The 5,391-nt window shown below is 38.5% G+C and overlaps 1 pseudogene; it reads right to left on the bottom strand.

The window, feature by feature from the left end:
* Nucleotides 1-3,717: 3,717 nt before the first annotated feature.
* Nucleotides 3,718-4,363, bottom strand: LOC122896821 (annotated as a pseudogene).
* Between the last annotated feature and the right edge of the window lie 1,028 nt (nucleotides 4,364-5,391).

Below are 5,391 nucleotides of genomic sequence, written 5' to 3' on the forward strand. Positions count from 1 at the left end.
CAAAAGGATGCAGACAAAGGATGATATCCAGGATCTATAATGAACTCCTTAAACTCAACACACACAAAACAAACAATCATATCAAAAAGTGGGCAGAAGATATGAACAGACATTTCTCCAATGAAGACATAAAAATGGATATCAGACACATGAAAAAATGTTTATCATCACTAGCCCTCAGGGAGATTCAAATTAAAACCCCATTGAGATATCACCTTACACCAGTTAGAATGGTCAAAATTAACGAGAGGAAACAACATGTGTTGGAGAGGATGAGGAGAAAGGGGAACCCTCTTACACTGTTGGTGGGAATGCAAGTTGGTGCAGCCTCATTGGAGAACTGTGTGGAGATTCCTCAAGAAATTAAAAATAGAGCTTCCCTATAACCCTGCCATTGCACTCCTGGGTATTTACCCCAAAGATACAGATGTCGTGAAAAGAAGGGCCATCTGTACCCCAATGTTTATAGCAGCAATGGCCATGGTTGCCGAACTGTGGAAAGAACCAAGATGCCCTTCAATGGATGAATGGATAAGGAAGATGTGGTCCATATGCCCTATGGAGTATTATGCCTCCATCAGAAAGGATGAATACCCAACTTTTGTGGCAACATGCACGGGACTGGAAGAAATTATGCTGAGTGAGAAAAGTCAAACAGAGAGAGTCAATTATCATATGGTTTCCCTTATTCATGGAGCATAACAAATAGCATGGAGGACAAGGGGAGTTAGAGAGGAGAAGGGAGTTGGGGGAAATTGGAAGGGGAGGTGAACCATGAGAGACTATGGACTCTGAAAAACAGTTTGAGGCATTTGAAGTGGTGGGGGAGGGTGGGAGGTTGGGGTACCAGGTGGTGGATATTAGAGAGGGCACGGATTGCACAGAGCACTGGGTGTGGTGAAAAAATAATGAATACTGTTATGCTGAAAATAAATAAAATATAAATTTAAAAAAATAAACATCACAAGTCCCTGGTGACTAAAATTTTTAAAACCACAGGGATATCTTGAAATGAATTAATATTTAATCTTTAAAAGAAATAGTTTTATCCAAAAAAGATACAGCTTCCATTCACCTGCTATAGACTCTCTTACAAGCAGAAATATGGACTTAATTTCTGTAAGTTCTCTTACTCTCAAGTATAATTTTTTTTAAGATTTTTTTAATTTATTTATTTGATAGACAGAGAGAGATCACAAGTAGGCCGAGAGGCAGGCAGAGAGAGAGGGGGAAGCAGGCTCCCTGCTGAGCAGAGAGCCTGATGTGGGGCTTGATCCCAGGACCCTGAGATCATGACCTGAGCTGAAGGCAGAGGCTTAAACCACTGAGCCACCCAGGCGCCCCTCAAGTATAATTTTTGTTTCAAACTTCAGAGACAAAATCTCAAACTACAAGTATAATATTGAATGAGGCATGCTCAATGAATGGTTTGGTATTATAAGGCAGGCTTATACTTATATTTCTATCTTGGTAACCTCAACTGTAGCTGTGATGATATCTACTGATATGACAAGAAAAATTGTTATTGAGGAAATACAGAATCTAATAGCCCATTTGTGTAGCAGAAATCACTGATAGATGTGAACTCCATGACTTAGGGGCTATTTTCAAGTTTAAGACACAATTTCTTTCTTTTTCTTTTTTTTTTTTTTTTTTTCTTTTTATCCAGTAATAATCCATAGCTTGATTAGTGTTAGAAATAGTACAAATTTCAAAACAAGATACAGGCTTCATAGAATGAGTCTGGAAGTTTTCCTTCTGCTTCAATTTTTTGAAACAGCTTCAGGAGAATTGGTGTTATTTCTTATTTGAAAGTTTGGTAGAATTCCCCAGGGAATCCGTCAGGTCCTGGGCTGTTGTTTTTTGGGAGTTTTTTTTTTTTTTTTTTATTCCCTAGCTTTTTTTTTTTTTTTCCAATTTATTTATTTTCAGAAAAACAGTATTCATTATTTTTTCACCACACCCAGTGCTCCATGCAAGCCGTGCCCTCTATAATACCCACCACCTGGTACCCCAACCTCCCACCCCCCAGCCACTTGACCACCGCTTCAATCTTGTTACTAGATATCGGTCTATTCAGGTTGTCAATTTCTTCCTGGTTCAATTTTGGGAGTTTATAGTTTTCCAGTAATACATCCATTTCATCTGGGTTGCCAAGCTTATTGGCACATAACTGTTGATAATAACTTCTGATGGTTGTTTCTACTTCCTTGGTGTTCGTTGTGATCTCTCCCTTTTCATTCATAATTTTATGAATTTGGGCTTTCTCTCTTTTCTTTTGGATTAGTGTGGCCAATGGTTTATTGATCTTATTGATTGTTTCAAAAAACAAGCTTCTAGTTTCATTGATACGTTCTACTGTATCTCTGGTTTCTACCTCATTGATCTCAGCTCTAATCTTGATGGTTTCCCTTCTTATGTGTGGAGCTGGTTTGATTTGTTTTTGATTCTACAGTTCTTTAAGGTGTAGAGACAGCTGGTGTATTCTGGATTTTTCAATTTTTTTGAGGGAGGCTTTTAATCTCTTCTATATCAGCCACAGCAAATTCTTTCAAGATATGTTGCCAAAGGCAAAGGAAACAAAAGCGAAAATAAACTTTTGGGACTTCACCAAAATCAAAAGCTTCTGCACAGGAAAGGAAACAGTCAAGAAAATAAAGAAGCAACCCAAGGAATTGCAGAAGATATTTGCAAATGACAGTACAGACAAAAGGTTGATATCCAGGATCTATAATGAACTCCTCAAACTCAACACACACAAAACAGAAAATCATATCAAAAAATGGGATGAAGATATGGACAGACACTTCTCCAATAAAGACATACAAATGGCTATCAGACACATGAAAAAATGTTCATCATCACTAGCCCTCAGGGAGATTCAAATTAAAACCACATTGAGAGGCGCCTGGGTGGCTCAGAGGGTTAAGCCTCTGCCTTCAGCTCAGGTCATGATCCCAGGGTCCTGGGATCGAATCCCACATCGGGCTCTCTGCTCGGTGGGGGGCCTGCTTCCTCCACTCTCTCTCTCTGCCTGCCTCTCTGCCTGCATGTGATCTCTGTCTGTCAAATAAATAAATAAAATCTTAAAAAAAAACACATTGAGATATCACCTTACACCAGTTAGAATGGCCAAAATTAACAAAACAGGAAACAACTTGTGTTGGAGAGGATGTGGAGAAAGGGGAACCCTCTTACACTGTTGGTGGGAATGCAAGTTGGTGCAGCCTCTTTGGAGAACTGTGTGGAGATTCCTCAAGAAATTGAAAATAGAACTTCCCTAAGACCCTTCCATTGCACTCCTGGGTATTTACCCCAAAGATACAGATGTAGTGAAAAGAAGGTCCATCTGTACCCCAATGTTTATAGCAGCAATGGCCACGGTCGCCAAACTATGGAAAGAACAAATACCATGGAGGACAAGGGGTGTTAAAGAGGAGAAGGGAGTTGGGGTAAATTGGAAAGGGAGGTGAATCATGAGAGACTATGGACTCTTAAAAACAATCTGAGGGGTTTGAAGTGGCGGGGGTGGGTGGGAGGTTGGGGTACCAGGTGGTGGGTATTATAGAGGGCACGGATTGCATGGAGCACTGGGTGTGGTAAAACAATAATGAATACTGTTTTTCTGAAAATAAATTAATTAATTAAAAAAAAAACAAAAAAACAAGATGCAGTTGTTCTTTTGAAACACCAAAAAAGGTCATCCTTTTCAGATGGTTACATTGTTAATTCCATGAAAGCATTTACAATATCATTACTCTTGTTCTTCAGGAATCAGGCTGCCTTTGCTCATGACACATTTACTTGTGACACGACTAATTCTATGTCCTTAACCTCTGCACCTGTTTCATCAACTTCTTTCTCTTCATTCTCCTCTTGTACAGTTGGAGTTATGTGTTTTCTTGAATGTTTGAGACATCTTCACTTTGAAATTTAAATTTCTCAGCAGTAGCTAGTTGTGCTTGCTGAGATAGAGCTTCAGTCTTGGTTTCCCCCCAAAAATATGCAGGTGCCTGAAGCTGGGTTATTGTAGACATTAGTTTTGTGATGACAAAGAGGATATTCTTAGATTTCGAGATAATGACTCTAGTAACCCCTATAACCTGTTGATGATCCAGTTTATACAGAGCTTCCATGCTTTCTTTTCAATCGAGCTCTGTTTTGCCTTACTGACTGGTTCTTCATCAATTTCATCTGCTGCTGATAGCTGAGCTCGTTGTGAGGTTGCTTATGTAGAATCCTGTTCTTCAAGTTCTGGTGCAGATTCATCACTGTTGGATTCTGTTCCAGATCCTGTCTTAGCCTAGTGCTATGGCAACTCCTGCTTTGTAGCAAGAACAGTTTCTGTGGCTTCACCTAGCATTTTGTGCAGGGAACACAGAACCAAGATGGAGACAGAAAGAGCAAGACACCTTTTCATTCAATGTATGGACAAAACAACAAGCATGTGCGAAATAGAGCACCAAGATCAGCAGAATATCCCTTAATGGGATTCAAGCTGAAAAGTTTTAAAGTTCATAATATGTAGATAATAGTTTTCTGATATAAAGCATAGTGTTTATTATAAAGCTGAGTAATTTACATCCTGCAAATAAACTTATAGGAAATGACCACTTATATGGTAAACTAACAAATTTTAGCATAATAATTACAATTAAGAAGAATAAATTAAACATGGTTATGTATTTTTTAAATTGCCAAGAGAAATACTTTAAAAATTTACATTGTGTTTTTTTTTAATTTATATATTTTCAGAAAAACATTATTCATTATTTTTTCACCACACCCAGTGCTCCATGCAAGCCGTGCCCTCTATAATACCCACCACCTGGTACCCCAAACTCCCACCCACCCACCCCCGCCAATTCAAACCCCTCAGATTGTTTTTCAGACCATATTCTTTATATAAACATTTGAACATTTCCCAATGGGTGTTATAACTTATGACAGTATATAGTATTTTCTTAATGCCACTTCTGAAAATTCTCAGATCTCAGGAGAACATCTTTTTAAGAGGCAAATATTTATTCAAAAAGTATTATTCTGTATTTTCATTGTTAGTGTATAAGAAAGCCACTGATTTCTGTATATTGACTTTGTATCCTGCTTACACTGCTGGTTGGAATGCAAGTTAGTGCAGCCTCTTTGGAAAACAGTGTAGAGATTCCTCAATAAATTAAAAATAGAGCTTCTCTATGACCCTGCCATTGCACTACTGAGTATTTACCCCAAAGATACAGATAGAGTGAAAAGAAGGGCCATCTGTGCCCCAATGTTTATAGCAACAATGGCCAAAGTCGTCAAACTGTGGAAAGAACCAAGGTGCCCTTCAACAGATGAATGGATAAGGAAGATGTGGTCCATATACTCTATGGAGTATTATGCCTCCAT

This window comes from Neovison vison, chromosome X (genome assembly GCF_020171115.1).
Source record: "Neovison vison isolate M4711 chromosome X, ASM_NN_V1, whole genome shotgun sequence".
NCBI classification, from domain to species: domain Eukaryota; kingdom Metazoa; phylum Chordata; class Mammalia; order Carnivora; family Mustelidae; genus Neogale; species Neogale vison.